This window comes from Bison bison, unplaced genomic scaffold, assembly GCF_000754665.1.
Source record: "Bison bison bison isolate TAMUID 2011002044 unplaced genomic scaffold, Bison_UMD1.0 scf7180017864379, whole genome shotgun sequence".
Taxonomy (NCBI): Eukaryota; Metazoa; Chordata; class Mammalia; order Artiodactyla; family Bovidae; genus Bison; species Bison bison.
This window is the reverse complement of record NW_011494951.1, coordinates 11,088,040-11,106,785: the sequence shown is the minus strand read 5'-3', so window position 1 is coordinate 11,106,785 and position 18,746 is coordinate 11,088,040.

Here is an 18,746-nt window from a genome sequence, read left to right as displayed (position 1 = left end):
CAACAGGATTGGTGTCCTTAAAAGGAGAGGAAAGGCACCATGAGCATGCACTCACCCAGGGAAGGCCACATGGAGACACAGTCGGGGGCTGCTTCCCACAACCTAAGGCGAGAAGCCTCATCAGACACCAACCATGCCGACACCTTGGTCTTGGAAGTTCAGCCTCCAGAATTGTGAGAAAATAAATGGTGGTGTTTTGTAATGGCAGCCCTAGCAGGCTAATATAGCTGGCAAATATCTTAAGGGTGAAGACTTTATTTAATTCATTTTTGTACAGCCAGGACTGGCAAATAATAGATGCTGAGTAAATGATTCTTGACTGAATGAAAAAAATTAATTAATGTAGCACCACCTTGGCCCCACTGAGATATCAGATGAGGCTAGGAGCTGAGACCAGATGTTAACTCTGGGGCAGTGACCATGGAGGGATGTTATTTATGGTCATGGGGGAAAACCAGGGCCAGCAGGTGTAGAGCTGGGGGACTCGCAGCGGGCCACAGGGAGATGTCCAGGCTGGCCCTAGAAGAGATGGCAAGAAAGGTGTCCAGTATCAGGGGAAGCTGAGGTGTGGGTAATAGCCATCTAAAACTTTCTAAGAGCTCCATCATCCACTCTGTAAGGTCCAAGCTTTCAACTCGGTCAATGAACCCATAGTAACCCTGTGGTTAGCTGGTAGGTGTTCATCTAATGTTTGCCTCTCAAAAGCAAGGACCATGTCTTCTTACTTTTGTTTTCATCTAGAACCTGGATGGGGCTTCCCAGGTGGCTCAGAGGGTAAATAATCTGCCTGTGATACAGGAGATGCAGGTTCAATCCATGGATCAGAAAGATCTTTTGGAGGAGGGCATGACTACCCACTCCAGTATTCTTGCCTAGAGAATTCTATGGACAGAGGAGCCTGGTGGGCTACAGTCCATGGGGTCACAAGGAGTTGGACACAGCTGAAGTGACTGACCACACATGGACACAGACCCTATAAGAAGGCCTGCCATACTGTAGGTGCTCAATAAATATTTCTTTAATGAATAGGATGGGATCTAAGTAGGTGGACTGCCAGCCCCTGGGACACTCACCTATAAGGAATGTTTCACAGTGACTGGGAGAGGAATCAGAACAGGACTCCTTTGTAGGGCTCTGTATAGTTTCATGTGGCTTCTGTAGCTAGTTACCAGATATTTAGTGGCTTAAAACAATAGAAATGTATTGTCTTAAATTAATCCTTCTTTCTTCCTCCAGCTTGTGGTGGCTCCAGGAGTCCCTTGGGTTGTAGCTGCCCAACTCCCACTTCTGCTTCTGACTTCACACGACCTTCTGCCCTGTGTGTTTGCTTCTGGTGTGTCTCCTCTCTCTTTGCTCTTGTAAGGACACTTGTCTTTGGATTCAGGGCTTGCCATTATCCAGAATGACCTTATTATGTCAAATCTTTAGCTTAATCACCTCTGCAAAGATTCCTTTCGAAATAAAGTCACATTCAGTGAGGGTCAGTATGAATTTATCTTTTTGGAGATCATGCTTCAGCTCACACATGTCTAGAAACAAAGAATGAATTACATATATTGTTGTTCAGTCACTCAGTCATGTCCGATTCTTTGTGACCCGTGGACTGCAGCTCACTAGGCTCCGCTGTCCTTCACTACCTCCTGCAGTTTTCTCAGATTTGCATCCAGTGAGTTGGTGATTCTAACCATCTCATCCTCTGCATCATACACACACACACACACACACACACATATAGTGGTGTATATCTATGTCCATATCTATATTTATACCTACACATATCAGAGGAGATGATAGTATAAATCTCATTCCAAGGCCTGGAGAAAATGAAAGGAAATGCCCCAGCTCATACAGTGAGGCAAGGGGCGGGGGTGAAGGGACTTCTTTCTTCTTTCTGATATAGTCAGGCCCTCATTGTGTTGGGTGATGCCCACACACACTGGGGATGGTAATTCACTTTACTGATTCAAATGACAGTCTTATCTGGAAACACCCTCACAGACACATCCCAAAATAATGTTTAATCTGGGCATTCCTTGGTCTCACAAGTTGACATACCACAGATGATCAAAATGAATTTGGGACAACATTTTGTACTCCATGTATTAATAGTTAAAAAAAAAAAATATATATATATATATACACACACACACATATATGTTACAACAATACTCCAATTAGTCCTGGGTTCGATTCCTGGGTTGGAAAGATCCCTTGAAGAAGGAAACAGCAACCCACTTCAGTGTTCTTGTCTGGAGAATCCCATGGACAGAGGAGCCTGGCAGGCTACAGTCCATAGAGTCGCAAAGAGCTGGATATGACTTAGTGACTAAACAACAGCATACACATTGCAGTTGGGGAAAAAAAAAAAAAACAACTGGAAATAACTGGTATTTCCAGAAATAGGTGATGATTTGAATATATGGTGGCTATCCATATGCTAGAAAACCACATTCCAATAAAAAAAGATGACAGTATTGTCCAACCATAAAAAATAATGAAATGGTGCCATTTGCAGCAATAGGGATGGCCCCAGAGATTCTCTAAGACAAGCTGAGTGAAGCAAGTCAGACAGAGAAAGACTAGTATCACATAATATCACTTATATGTAAAATCTAAAAAAAAAAAAATGGTCCAAACAAACTTATATACAAAACAGAAATAGAGGAGTCACAGACAGAGAAAATAAATGTACACTTACCAGGGGGTAAAGGGGTGGGATAAATTGGGAGGTTGGGAACGACATATACACACTGCTGTATATAAAATAGATAACTAACAAGGATCTGTTGTACAGCACAGGGAGCTCTACTCAATACTCTATAAGGACCTATATGGGAAAAGAACCTAAAAAAGAGTGGGTATATGTATGTTCATATGTGTATGTGTGTATATAATTGATTCACTTTGCTGTACACCAGAAACTAATACAGCATTGTAAATAAACTATACTTTAATAAAAACTGAAAACAGAAACAAAACAAAAAGCAATGATATAGTTGAAATGTGATCCTTCATCTGGAATGATGCTTCTCTATTGCTGGATTTAAAAAAAGCAGATTAAACACTGTATTAGGACTACCATGCAATTTTAGTTAAACCATATTTTGCAAAATAATAGGGACATATGTACTCATATGTGAATAATAATCATCTCCATTTGGGACAATTATTAGCAATTGCTACTTTTTCTCTTTGGGCTTTGACTACGCTAAAGCCTTTTACTGTGTAGATCACAACAAACTGTGGAAAATTCTTAAAGAGATGGGAATATCAGACCACCTTACCTGCCTACTGAGAAGTCTGTATGCAGATCAAGAAGCAACAGTTAGAACCAGACATGGCACGACGGACTGGTCCCAAATTGGGAAAGGAGTACGTCAAGGCTGTATACTGTCACCTGGCTTATATAACTTACGTTCAGAGTATGTCATGTGACGTTCTGGGCTGGATGAATCATAGGCTGGAATCAAGATTGTTGGGAGAAATATCAATATCCTCAGACATGCAGATAACATCACCCCAATGGCAGAAAGTGAAGAGGAACTAAAGAACCTATTGATGAGGGTGAAAGAGGAGAGTGAAAAATCTAGCTTTAAACTCAACATCCAGAAAACTAAGATCATGGCATGCAGTCTCATCACTTCACAGCAAGTAGATGGGGAGACTGTGGTAACAGTGACAGATTTTATTTTCTTGGGCTCCAACATCACTGCAGACAGTGACTGCAGCCATCAAACTAAAAGACAGTTGCCCCTTGGAAGAAAAACTGTGACAAACATAGACAGCATTATTAAAAAGCAGAGACATTACTTTGCCAACAAAGGTCCATCTAGTCAAAGCAATGGTTTTTCCAGTAGTCATGTACGGATGTGAGAGTTGGACTATAAAGAAGGCTGAGTGCTGAAGAATTTATGCTTTTGAGCTGTGATGTTGGAGAAGACTCTTGAGAGTCCTTTGGACTGCAAGGAGATCAAACCAGTCAATCCCAAAGTAAATCAACCCTGAATATTCATTGGAAGGACTGATGCTGAAGCTCCAATATTTTGGCCATCTGATAGAGACATTTATGCTGGGAGGGATTGGGGGCAGGAGGAGGAGGGGATGACAGAGGATGAGATGGCTGAATGGCATCACCAACTAGATGGACATGAGTTTCCGTAAACTCCAGGAGTTGGTGATGGACAGGGAGGCCTGGCATACTGCAATTCATGGGTCCCAGAGTTGGATGTGACTGAGCGACTGAACTGAACTGAACTGAACTGATGTGAAGAGCCAACTCATGAAGAGCCTGATGCTTGAAAGATTGAAGGTGGGAGGAGAAGGGGACGACAGAGGATGAGATGGTGGAATGGCATCACTGATTCAATGGTCATGAGTTTCAGCAAGCTCCAGCAGATGGTGAAGGACAGGGAAGCCTGGTGTGCTGCAGTCCATGGGGTCACAAAGAGTTGAACCTGACTGAGAAACAACAACCTCTCCCAGGTGAACCATTTATCACTCTGATTAGCCTCTGTCCCAGCTCCACTCATCAATCTTCAGTTCCCTACTCAACAGGTGAGTTGAGACCTCCACTTCTTGATCACTCTGCAACCTCTGATGAGTTTCATTTCTGCTTGTTTGCATTTCAAGCTTCACCTCTAGCGTTATTTCCTTCCCGAAGCCTTTCTTGACTTCCTCTCCTAATTTGACTCTTTTGCTTTGGGAGAGAATCATCAGGACTTATAAAATTATTTATTACTCTTATTGTCCATCTCCCCACTGAATCTAGGCTCTTTTAGTGCAGGGGCCTTAACTGTATTTCTCCCACTTGATACAAACTTCAAACACCATAGGTATTCAGTCAATGTGAGTTAAATTCAACGAACTGAAATGGATTCAGCGGAGCAGTATCACACAATCCACAAATCTAGACTGGTCAGAAATACTCTTCTCTCCTCCTCCACCCCTGCCCACACTCAGCTCATTCTCTGCATAGCCCCTGGGGTTAGCTTTTAAATGCGCAAAACTTGATTATCAGACATCTACTCCTTCCACCTACTGCAGTGGTTTTCAATTGTATCAAAAATGGAACCCAAACTCTTTATGTTTTAGAATTGTTCACAGTGAAGCTTCTGCCAGTAAAGTAGCTGTGCGTCCAAGGCCGGGCATATGTACATAGTTGTTGTGGAGATCCCAGATGATACTTTGTATGTCACCAGATTCCTCTCCTTAGCTTGGTCTACAGTGCCACATATGAGTTGGTCCCTGTCATTTCTTCCACTTCATCTGGGTCACTCTCTAGATCCTTAGCAGATTCCAGCCACCTTGGTCTTCTCTCACTCACTCCAAACTCAGTCCCATTTCATGGCCTTTTGAGCTTGCTGTTTTCTCCACTGGGCATGGCCCTTCTCCAGATCCCAGGAAGACAGACCCTACTAATTCAGGACTAGTCACAAATGTCATGCATCAGAGAAGAATACCCCAGCAAATTTATCCCCACTTCAACCACATTGGAGGACAGAGAAGCCTGGTGTGCTGCAGTCCGTGGGGTTGCAAAGAGTCAGGCGCGACTGAATGACTGAACAGCGACAACCAATCACATTGCATTGTTGCAATTTTTGATACCACTTATCACCATTCACAGGTGTCTTGTTTACTGATTTGTTTCCTTTCATCTTGTCTTATTTCTGTGCACCAGGATGTCATCATGATAGATTACTGATGTAGTTCATGTTACTTTCTTTTGTTAATTCCAAGTGTTTTCATGTGTATTTATATGAAGTCTTTACGAGGACTTCCTTGAGGAAAGAACTATTCTAGCTCTGTTTTAAAGCTTAAGAGACTGAGGCACAGAGAGGTTAAAGACTCTGTCCAATGCCTCACAGCTAGTGAGTGAACATGTGAAGATACGGAGCCAAGTTGTTCCCCGATGGCTCAGTGGGTAAGAATCCACTGCAATGAAGAAGACATAGAAGATCCAGGTTTGATCCCTGTGTCGGGAAGATCCCCTGGAGGAGGAAATGGCAACCCACTCCAGTATCCTTGCCTGGAAAATCCAGTGGACAGAGGAGCCTGGTGGGCCATAGTCCGCGGGGGTGCAAGGAGTTGGGCATGACTGAGCATATGGCACATGAAATGACCTGAGTTGCTCCAAAGTCAGTTCCCTTAATCACCGCGCTAGGCTGCCCTATGGGTAGATGTGGATCTTACAGATTTTGTTCATTGTTATATCCTTCATGCTGAAAATATTGTTTGCATCCCTGTGCCCTTGAAAATAAATGAACGATGGGACAGTATTAAGTCTGCTGCCTCCCCTGGCCTCACTAGACAACGGTTCTACTATTTCAGTGAAATGGATCCTAGAGGCAAAGTCAAATGCTTTTTGGTGTAAGTAAATGATCTTCACATAATTCTTTTGGCTTTCCTAGACACAAGTCTAAGAACCCCACCACCAACCCCCTAAACAAGAGCAACAGCAACAAAAACCTTTGTTTACGCTAGAGTCTTGGTGGCAAGGTTCACCGCATTCCTGGGAAGGCATACAACTTCACTTGCCATGGTCCATAAAGTATCCAGAATAATTCTATGCATAGTCATTAAAGAACTCTATAAAAGGCACTGAATATCGAGACCACTCAAGCAATCTGATTGCTTAATTAAATCTCTAGAAATGTTCAATATGTGCCAATTGAAACTGTATCATCCATAAAAAAGAACTACATGCCTTCCTTCTTTTTTTTTTTCCTTTTCTTTTCATTTTTAGTTTATAATAGCAATGCTGACCTTGGCTCTGGGCATTTCCTGAAGATTAATGACCAGCTAGGTTTAATGGCCCCTGGCTGTCCCTCCAATGGACCATCAGCTCCTCCCAGCTTGTCATTCTTGCTCTGAAAAGTACCCCAAGTCTCACTCTGGTTTGCCAGGGAATGTCAGGATTTGTCTAAGCTGGTGGGGACTGGTGTATAACTAGTGATTTGTGGATCCTTGAAACTTTTATGAGAATAACAACATCTCTAAAGAAGACAAGTTCCTAAGTAAGCTTCGAGGTGAACTTCGATACACTTAGCGTATACCTAAGACGGGGAAGATGCCCTGGAGAAAGAAATGGCAGCCCACTCCAGTATCCTTGCCTGGAAAATCTCATGGACACAGGGGCCTGGTGGGCAGTGGTCCATGGGATCACAAAGAGTCAGGCACGACTGAGCAACTAACATTTACTTACTTAAGACTTGCTTTCTGCCATTCCACTTTTTAGCTCGATGAGGTTAAAGGGGCTGAAAAGAAATTTCTTTGCTGTTCAAGTTTTGTTCTCTCATCTTTTGCTATGTGACTTTCTTAAATCTGTGTGTGGGCATAAGATGCCTTGGAATCATAGAAAGAGCTTCTTCTGAAATGAAAGATGGTGATGGTTACATCTAAGGAAATAGTTCTGGATAGAGCACAAGACAAGCATGCTTTAATTTCCTCTACACCATCTTGGTCAGGCTGCCACTCCTCTGGAAGAACCTACAACTGGCTGCAATTCTAATTCTGCTTTCCTGGCTTCCCAACTGTCAAGAGAGACAAAAACAAATCGTTCTCTCTCCAGTTCCAGAATGTCAACGTGGCAAATCCTTGGCTACTGCTTCCCGTCTGTCCACAGGTATGTCAAAGCTCTGTAAGCCTGTTATTAGTGTGTCCTTGAACCATTTGCCCCACTGCAATAATAGTAAGACTCTGAACAACTGAAGAGAACCATAGAATTTGCAAAGTGCTTTCTAGGAGCTTGGGATTAATCTTATTTTTACAGAAGAGGAAGCTGGGTTCGAGAGATAAAGTGACTGGCCTAAGATCATATATCCTGTAAGTAGGAGAGGTTTTCCTGATTTTCTGACTCTAAATTCAGTCTCTTTCTCAGTCCTTTCTATTTCTCATCTGCCAACTACAGTTCATCATCCTCCTTTTTTGTCCTTTAAATCATTTCTTTTTGATGTGTCTGAACAAGTGAAGGGATCTTAATAATTGCTACCATTCACTGAGTGTTAACTAGGACACATGTTTTACACACATCGTTTCATTTTATCTTCCCAGCTCAGTGGGGCAGGAACTATTACCAGACTACAGAGGAGGTGAATATAGTCACAGAGGTCAAGTATTCCATCAGAGTTCACACTGTGGCAGATTTGACTCCAAAACCTGTGCACATCTGGCTATACGGCCACGCCACTCAAAGGGGGCTTGCTCTCCATGGGACTTTCATGGTTTGGCAATTTTTTCCTGTTGCACACTATCGAATATGGCTGTTCATTAAGCCAAGAATGAAATCTTTGAGAATTCCAGACAAACAATGCTGCTGACCCCAGCAAAATGAGAATACCCCTAGTGGATGGCAGCCAGAATTCAGATCTCTTTCATGGTGTATGGGGGTGGACCTAGGTACTGCATTGAATAGGAGAGAAATATACAATTTGACAAATACCTGCATATTGTTTATTTTTCCCAGCTGCGACTCCAAGTGATGTATTAAGAAACAGGGGGCTGGCTGTCATATCTCTGGACACATGTCTGTAGGTTTCGTGATTGCTGTGTTTTTCATAGTACAATAGTGAAGGACAGGGAAGCCTGGCTTCCTACAGTCCCTGGGTCTCAAAGAGCTGGACATGGCTGAGCAACTGAACAACAACAAAAAATGCTTAAATCTTAGGAGCAAATTAAAAAAAAACTTTTTATTTTATATCGGAGTACAGTCGATTAGCAATGTGGTGATAGTGCCAGGTGCACAGCAGAGCGGCTCGGCCACGCACACACACGTATCCACTCTCCCCCAGACTCCACTCCCATCCAGGCTGCCACATAAGATTGAATAGAGTCCCCTGTGCTACACAGTACGACCTTCTGGGTTATCCATTTTAAATACAGTAGAGTGTACATGTCCATTCCAAACTCCTTAACTTAGGGGCATATTTTGTAGCTTCATGGGGCTATAAGTTGCCAAAAGAATCATTTAATTCATCTCTTACATTTTTGATAATAAGAAAACTAAAATGCTCCTGCTAGATGAGTTGCTCAAAGTCTTTAAGCAAGTATTGGTCATGTTTCCCTGTGGTAAATGGATGGTTGGTGGGATGCCTTTCTGCTGTGTGCCAAACACTATTGTAGAGACTGGGAACATAGTCAGGAATAAGACAGACCCAGGTCCTGCCCTCAGAGAGCATAGGGTCGAGCAGGCAGAGGTTAGGGGCTTTGCTCTGGCATCATTCTATAATCACCTAAGCATAGTACTCATTTATATGTATAGTCAAAGCTATGGTTTTTCCAGTAGTCGTGTGGATGTGAAAATTGGACCATAAAGAAGGCTGAGCACCAAAGAATTGATACTTTCGAACTGTGGTGTTGGAGAAGACTCTTGAGAGTCCCTTGGACTGCAAGGAGATCAAACCAATCAACCCTAAAGAAAATCAACCCTAAATATTCATTGGAAGGACTGATGCTGAAGCTGAAGCTCCAGCATTTTGGCCACCTGATGAAAGAGCTGGCTTATTGGAAAAAGGCTCTGATGCTAGGAAAGATGGAAGGCAAAAGGAGAAAAGGATGGCAGAGGATGAGATGGTTAGATAGCATCACCAACTCAATGGGCATAAATTTGAGCAAACTCCAGGAGATAGTGAAGGACAGGGCAGCCTGGTGTGCTGCAGTCCATTTGGTCCCAAAGAGTCCGACACAGCTTAGTGATCGAGCAACAACGTATTACTCATTTGGGAACTATGCCTGTGCCTTTTCTCCCTCATCAACCCCCCACCCCCAAATCCTTACCTGGGTATGTACCCCCACATTCCCACAATACAGCACAGGGAATGTCAGTTCCATGCCCACTAATCCTAGCTAGAGTTTTCTCCTCTTAACTTGATCAGCTTGGGTTAATCTTCACATAATTCCAGGCTAAAAGCAGGTCTGGGGGTACCTGCCACTTTCTCCTTGCCTTCTTTTCCCTTAGAGCTTAATTCCAGGGCTAGTCTTCCGGATTAGCAAGGGATACGAAAGGAAAGGGGCCACTACATCCTTCGAAGCCTCCACTTCCCCCTCCTTCCTCCTCTGCCTGTCTGCTCCCTTGCAAGACTATTTCGTTCTCTGGTGGTCCCACGGGGCCATGCTGTCCTCCGGGTGTCCCGATAGTGATGAGAGCGCCCCCTAAAGGTTAAAGGGAGGAAGGCAGGATGTGGTCAAAAGCACATACCACCAGGCACTGAAGAGAATCTCCAGAAATAAGATTGCTCAGTCAGTTTTTTCAAGTTGTTCATTTATATGATGTTATTACATAGCCTCAGGAGAACACCAAAACAAAACCAAACGAAAGCAAAGTTTAAAAAGAAAAGCACCTTGGAACTCTGGAGTCCATGAACATTTGTTTTCTTAAGAAAGTTTCTCGTCTCCGGCTCCTGACTCTAGAGAACTTGATTTGCCATCAATATTTTAAATGAAAATAAAGTAGTTCTTAAAAAATGAAGATCACTTAAAACATAGTGCTACTCGAATGTCAAGAAGCCATTATGTTTAATAGCATTTTTTAAACTATTAAAGTTGAGTGGTTACTTTTTATTTTGCATTTAGTCACTCATGGGAGACATTTGTTTAGTCTTATGTGCTACAAATAGTGATGCTGTTAGCAGAGAAGATTCTCATTTTGAATAATGGTCTCATTTATATAATATCTCTTAGTGTAATATATTCATACCTTACACAGGAATGAAAATGCACAAACTCTTAAGAGAGTGAAAATACTGTGAAACGTATGCCCTTAAAGCTACAGAATTGTGAAATCAAGAAATGTGATAATTATTTTGAGTTGGTTGAATGGTATAGAGATACATATTTTTAATCTACCTATGGGGAAAGGGACAACATCAAAAACCAAGCAAGCAATCTTTAACTTTTATTTCAGTATGTTTAGGATGCGGTCAGTACCCCCAGTCCACTTCCACATTATGACCCAAAAGAACAAAACCTGAAAGGAGAAATATGGAGTATAAATGAGATACTTTTTTAACCCTAAACCTCACTTTAAGAAGCAAATTTAAATTGCCATCCTGGCTCATATGGATAGACTGGTAGTCATTTTTCAATATAAGACAGTGATTCTATACAAAACTTGAACCTTTTTCTTTTAATTATTCAGTCTCCTGTCAACCAGTTTCTTGTGAACCAGAGAAAACTGAAGGTTCTGGACAAAAATGGCATTACCTTTTGAATGTACATTTTTCTCCAAGGACCAATCAGAAATGTGGAAAGGACTGAAAACACAGCAGAGGGCACAGGTGTGTGTTGTAAGGAGTTAAAAAATGAATGAAGTTGCTCAGTCATTTCCCGGTTCTTTGCGACCCCATGGACTGCAGCTTAACAGGCTTCTCCATCCATGGGATTTTCCAGGCAAGAGCATTGGAGTGGGGTGCCATTGCCTTCTCCAGGGGATCTTCCCAACCCAGGGATCGAACCCAGGTCTCCTGCATTGCAGGCAGACGCTTTACCCTCTGAGTCACCAGGGAAGCTAATTGTTACCTAATTCCTACGAAGATGGCATCCCATCCATGAGCACTGGGAACAAGTTGTTATGCTGGATTCCCTGTCCTGGCTAGTTCTCATGTGAGTTGTCCCCTTTATGAAAACAGCAACCTCCTATTGGGTGCCTATTGTATGTCAGGCATTATGTTCCATTTGTTCTTGTTGTTCAGTTACTAAGTCGTGTCTGACTCTTTGCAACCCTATGGACTGTAACCCACCAGGCTCCTCTGTCCATGGAATTTTCCAGGCAAGAATAACTGAAGTGTGATGACAACCAAAAACCTCTTAGGACATGGCCAAATGTCCTGTGGGTGATGAGGGTAAGCTAAATCCCCTTCCTTCCCTCCAATGACAACCACTAGGATATATGTGAAGATACCTGCCAGACATTAAAAGCAGAGACATCACTTTGTCAACAAAGGTCTGTGCAGTCAAAGCTATGGTGTTTCCAGTGGTCACGTACAGAAATGAGAGTTGAACCATAAACGAAGGCTGAGAGCCAAAGAATTGATACTTTCAAATTGTGGTGCTAGAGAAGACTCCTGAGAGTCCTTCAAATGGAAGGAGATCAAACCAGTCAATCCTAAAGAAAATCAATGCTGAATATTCATTGAAAGGACTGATGGTGAAGCTGAACCTCCAGTACTTTAGCCACCTGATGCAAAGAGTCCACTCATTGAAAAAGACTCTGGTGCTGGGAAAGACTGACAGCCTGAGAAGGGGGCAACGGAGGATGAGATGGTTGGATGGCATCACTGACTCAATGGACATGAGTTTGAGCAAGCTCCAGAAGACAGTGAAGGACAGGGGAGCCTGGAGGTGTGGAAACTGGACGAGCAACGAAAAACTATAAACAAGAAAAATTACCTTACTTTCCCAACAGCTCTCTGAGGGTCAGAGAGAGTCAGTAAATTGCCCAAGGTCACACAGCTAATGAGTGGTCAGGTGTACAATCATTGTAGTCTCTGATACAAAATAAATGGGTAATGAATAACATTTTTTAAAAGTGTTTCTGTTATTCTTCAATGGCAGAATCTCCATGGGTTAACATAGTCTTAGGACCCAAGGAGACATGTTGTGTGTATGTTAGCCACTCAGTCACGTATGACTCTTCGTGACCCCCTGGACTGTAGCCGGCCAGGGTCCTCTTTCCATGGACTTCTCCAGGTAGGAATACTGGAGTGATTTGCCATGCCCTACTCCAGAGGATCTTCCTTCTCGAGGGATCAAACCTGGGTCTCCTGAATTGGCAGGCAGATTCTTTACCATCTGAGCCACCAGAGAAGCCCAAGCGGATGTGTCATACCCGCTAATGTCAGTAATTTGTTAGCCCTTTAAGGAAATAGAGTGGAGATATCTACTGGTCTAATTTAAAAATTAAAATATATTTCTTTACAATGATAGTGTCATAAGTGGTCAAATGATATATTTAAAATAACACTACTTTAGGGAATTCTCTGGTGGCCCAGTGGTTAAGACTCCAAGCTCCCAATTCAGGAAGGGCAAGTTTGATCCATGGTTGGGAAAGTAAGCCCCTACATGCTGTGCAGCACAGCCCAAAAAATAAAAATAAAATGAAATAATAACAGAAATTAAAATAATAAAATAATGCTACTTTAGTAGTAACACCTTCTTTTGAGTCATGATAAGTTAAATAGAATTTTTTGCTCCCTTAGGAAAGCAGCTACGATGATGAAACTGTTTCAGTGGGAGAATGTGTTCTGAACGCTAACTCGTCAGCTTCCCAATGAACTTCTGGACTGCAGTCCATGTCTAAGCTGGAGGCTGCCTGTGTGATGAAGCTGACACTGCACTTTGAGGTTATTCATTTCTTCTAGGAGACTTGAAGTATTTGTTCCAAGTTTCAACCTGCTGGTGGAATTTCTAATAATAATGAAATCTGTACATGTTCCCACATTACAAACCAGAAAATGACCCTAGTCTAAGAATTTAGGAAACAATGGAAACTTCTACACTGAAACTAGAGAGATTTACCTGTCACAAACCATCTATATTCCCATTTTTAATCACAGGTCTTTGTTAATCATATCTGGACAGGTTATAAGTCACTGTATCTTAAGAGATTTCAACTCAATATTGAGCTCACAGTTGATTTACTTGCATTAGGCGGTAAGGAAACAGGATTGTTTTCACTTCGTTTTAAAACTGCCTGAACCTGTGAAAGCCAAGATCTCCATCCTCTCGAGGGACAGCATTTTGATGTGTCTTTAGAAATGTCGTGCTTCCTGCAACATTTTATTACCTGCCTCTCACTTACATCTTCAACAATTTAACAAATTCCCTTTAAATAGGCTGCTATCTATTTCTTAACTTTTAAGCCTCTCTTTTGTATAAGTTGATGTTAATTATTAAGGGGAAATCCCATTACTTTAGTCAAAGTTTAACCTGATCAAGGGGCCTCTGGTGAGTTACTCTCTTCAAGATATCATGCGAAAATATCTATTTTAAACAAAGCTAAGAGCACTACTGCAGTAATTTTTACTTTTACAAACCAGTGCCTTTGGAAACACAGTTCTATCAAGAGTGTTGAAGAATTGCAGAAAACAGCTGCACAGAATCTTGAGAGAAATAGATTTTTGCTTTCTATAATTTTTGCACTGTTTAAGAACTGCACTAAAGGAATTTGAAATCAAGATGATTGACATCACTAAGCTTTTTTTCACGCTGCACACATGGTCTTTTTTAAAAAGAGTACTCTGCACGCAAAACCTAATTGCTCTCTGCTTCTGCAAAGGTTTCCCTTCAATAGAATTGCATTTTCCTGATGTAACTGATTAAAATAAATTAAATGAGCCACTCACTTATTCTTCCAGTTTGCAAACTTTGAAATTTTTCCATTGTGTAAGTCTACATACTATTTAGTAAAGTGTATTTAAGTGCATTTTTCAAAAGCTAGATAGCAATGCTCTCAATAAAGAGAAAAGATGACAAAATGCCTAGCCCAGGACCATCAAGCCTCTGCTCCTTGGCCATCAAGCAGGTGATGTCTCAAGTCAGCCAGTTCTTTTCTGCTCTGTCTAGGTCTATTGTAAGACGGGCACTGCCTTGGGTGAAATATTAGATTTCTGCCATCATCTTCTGGTAAAAGGTTATGTGTGTGTGCATCCTCAGTCATGTCTGACTCTTTTTGACCCCATGGACTGTAGCCCACCAGGCTCCTGTGTCCAAGTGATTTCCCAGGCGAGAATATTGGAATGGGTTGACATTTCTTCCTCCAGGGGATCTTCCCAACTCAAGGATGGAGCCCGAATCTCCTGCACTGGCAGATGGATTCACTGAGTCACCTGGGAAGCCCTTGGTAAAGATGCTGTGCTGTGCTCAGTCACTCAGTCATGTCTGAGTCTTTGCTACCCCATGGGCTGTAGCCTGCCAGGCTTTTCTGTCCCTGGGAATTCTCCATGAAAGAATTCTGGAGTGGGTTGTCATGCCCTTCTCCAAGGGATCTTCCCAACCTAGGGACTGAACCCAGGTCTCTCACATTGCAGATGGATTCTTCACCATCTGAGCCACCATGGAAGCCCAAGAATACTGGTGTGGGTAACCTATCCCTTCTCCAGGGGATCTTCCCAACCCAGGAATCGAACCAGGGTCTCATGCATTGCAGGCAGATTCTTTACCAGCTGAGCTACCAGGGAAGCCCTAGTAAAGAGGAGGGGAAAGTAAAGGCTTTCCAAATCTTCTAAGGCTACTTTTAAGTCTTCCATGATCATCAACTTTTTCAAAGAAAAAGAGAGATACATGCACACATACATACTACTTTATATTACATTATCTGTTACACAGAATGTTGTTGTTGTTCAGTCTCTCAGTTGTGTCCTACTCTTTGTGATCTGATGGACTGCAGCACGCCAGGCTTCCCTGTCCTTCACCATCTCCCAGAGCTTGATCAAACTCATCCATTGAGCCAATGATGCCATCCAACCATCTCAACCTCTGTTCCCTTCTCCTTATGCCCTCAATTTCCCAGCATCAGGATCTTTTCTAATGAGTCGGCTCTTTGCATAAGGTAGCCAAAGTATTGGAGCTTCAGCTTCAGCATCAGTCCTTCCAATGAATATTCAGGATTTATTTCCTTTAGGATTGACTGGTTTGATCTCCTTTCAGTCCAAGGGACTCTCGAGTTTTCTCCAACACCACAGTTCAAAACATCAATTCTTTGGCACTCAGCCTTCTTTATGGTCCAACTCTCAAATCCATACATGACTACTGGAAAAATCATAGCTTTGATAATATGGACCTTTGTGGGCAAAAGAATGTCTCTGCTTTTTAATATGTTGTTTAGGTTTGTCATAGCTTTCCTTCCAAGGAGTAAGCGTCTTTTTATTTCATAGCTGCAGTCACCATCTGCAGTGATTTTGGATCCCAAGAAAATAAAGTCTGTCACTGTTTCTACCGTTTCCCCATCTATCTGCCATGAAATGATGGGATCAGATGCCATGATCTCAGTTTTCAGAATGCTGAGTTTAAGCCAGCTTTTTCACTCTCCTCTTTCAGCTTCATCAAGAGGCTCTTTAGTTCCTCTTTGCTTTCTGCCATAAGGGTGGTGTCATCTGCGTATCTGAGGTTATTGATATTTCTCCCAGAAATCTTGATTCCATCTTGTGCTTCATCCAGCCCAGCATTTCACATGATGTACTCTTCATTTAAGGTAAATAAGCAGGGTGACAATACATAGCCTTGATGTACTCCTTTCCCAATTTGGAACCATGTCCAGTTCTAACTGTTGTTTCCTGACCTGCATACAGATTTCTCGGGAGGCAAGTAAGGTGGTCTGGTAATCCCATCTCTTTAAGTATTTTCCAGTTTGTTGTGATTTACTTAGTCATAGGCTTTAGCATAGTCCATGAAGCAGAAGTAGATGTTTTTCTGGAATTCTCTTGCTTTTTCTATGATCCAATGGATGTTGGCAATTACATAGATACTGCATCATACTACAATATTAATTCTATTCTATGTATATGCGTGTGTTACAAAGTCGGGGGCTTCCCTGGTGGTTCAGTGATAAAGAACCTGCCTGCCAATGCAGGAGGCTCAGGTTCCAATCCCTAGGTCAGGAAGATCCCCTGAAGGAGAAAATGGCAACCCACTCCAGTATTTGTGTCTGGGAAATCCCATGGAAAAAGGAGCCTGGTGGGCTACAATCCATGAGGTGGCAAGAGAACTGGAAGCAATTTAGAGACTAAACAACAACAGTTACAATTGCTTTAAGACTTTTTCTAAAGAAACCACAACCAAGCTTCCTCATGATCTATGCCATTTAGGAACGCATGTATGATCTGGTGGTAAATCTATGTCACTGGCACTACAGAGAATGCATCTGAGTTCAGAAAAATGCTGTGAAAAAATTGCCACTTGGCTTCACGTAACTTACTGAATATCTGGCAGTTGTTTTAAAAAAGTTTATGAATTGAGCCATCTAGGGACTTACGGAGTGATTCTAAACCAAAATAAGAGAAAACAGTGTAGAGAAGCAGAAGTGTGGGGAATTATCTACTCATTTTCAGTTTTCCTTCTGAATTAGCCCACAGCTCATTGGGCCTGTTGTCACCAGGCGTTATAAACCTTCAATATGTGGTTAAGGTGTTTTGTTTTTTTTTTTTCCCTCAGAGAAATGTGGGGAGAGTTAAGGAGAACTGGCGAGTCAAGACTTTAAACATTCTGATCAGGTTTCCTCCAGGGTCTAGCTGCTGAAAGAATGTCTTATGGAAAAATTTCCACTCTCTCGGTGGGGAGCATTTTGCATGAACCGACTCCCAGGAGAAAATGTTATTCCATAGAACAAAGCCCAGGCAGTGACTTATATTAAACTGACCGGGGTGGGGGCGGGGGGAAGCCTTGACCTGGAGGGAGTGGAATGGAAGGGACACAATTTACTTTCTAAAAACTGACTATGGCTCCCTGGGAAATGAAAAAAACCTCTGAAGTCTCTGTGTTTCCCTGGGATGCTTTTATATAAAAAGTATTTGCAATGTGTCATAAGGATTTTCTAGGATGAAATGAAGATTCTTAGTCAAGGGAAGAAAAACCAAGACTGTCTTGTAAAAAAGAGTAACGGAACTGTTTTTCTCATCTAGTTATAATATCAACTGTAATTGATAGGCTGGACATGGCTAATTTCATCATGCTATTTATTGCTCGCCACTAGAAACAAGACTTAAAAACGATGCTGTCTTTAAAGGGGAGCCGTTTCTTGCTTGGATTTGCATGATTTCAATATAACACAACCTAAAATGGATTCTTTTCACATTTGCTGAAACAACTTGAATCTCAAACGCCTTTCTTTCCCACCACAGTTAGAGACGCACAGACCATCACTGCCCTGATGTCTCCTATTGTTGAGAGGCAGCTTTCTCGATGAAATGATACAGCTCTGCCATTCGATCCTTTTAATTATCTTTTTTATTATTGCAACATGTACGGGGTCCTAAACTTCCGAGGATTTATTGATAAGGGCATCTTCCACTTGTACTGTCTCATTTTCTTGCTGTTTTTGTAATGGTTTCCAACTAATAAAATGTTATCTCGTTCATTTTGTTTATGTATAATAAATCAGAAGCTCTTCCTCTTCTTCTGCTATGCAGATATGGGTGTGTGCGAGCAGGGGAGATTGTCTCCATGTGTTAAACCGATGACGTCTTTTGCATACAAATAGAAATTAGTACAAGAGCATTTCATTAAGGAGAGTATCGCTGTTTTTGTATGACCTAGGGAAAATTAATAGTCTAAATACAAGGTCATGTGACTTGGGGTTTTTGCCTCTTTCCAGCAACTGAAGCTGTGAAAAGATGTCTGGAATGAAGCCTAGATTTCTTCTCTGTTCCTGTGAGCCATATTTTTTGACGAAGGAAATAGATATGATGAAGAAAAAAAAAAAACAACAACAGTGCGTGTAGATTTTAGGCAGCTTTAAATCCTTGGCCGTTGTATTCATTCAACAGATATTTATTAAACCCACAGAATGTATCAGACGCGTGTGTTAGGTGCCAGTGAACAAGAGACACGGTCTCTGCCCCCACAGAGCTTATATTTTTATGGGGCCATAGATCCCACGAAAATGATTGCATCACTGGATATGTAATTTGAACAGTGATAAGGGTTGGGGAGGAAATGCCTGGGAGCTGAGACATTATATCACATTAGGATTCATTCACTGTTCATTTTATTTTTAAAAAATTAAAAAAAAAATTATTGAATTATAGTTGATTTATAAT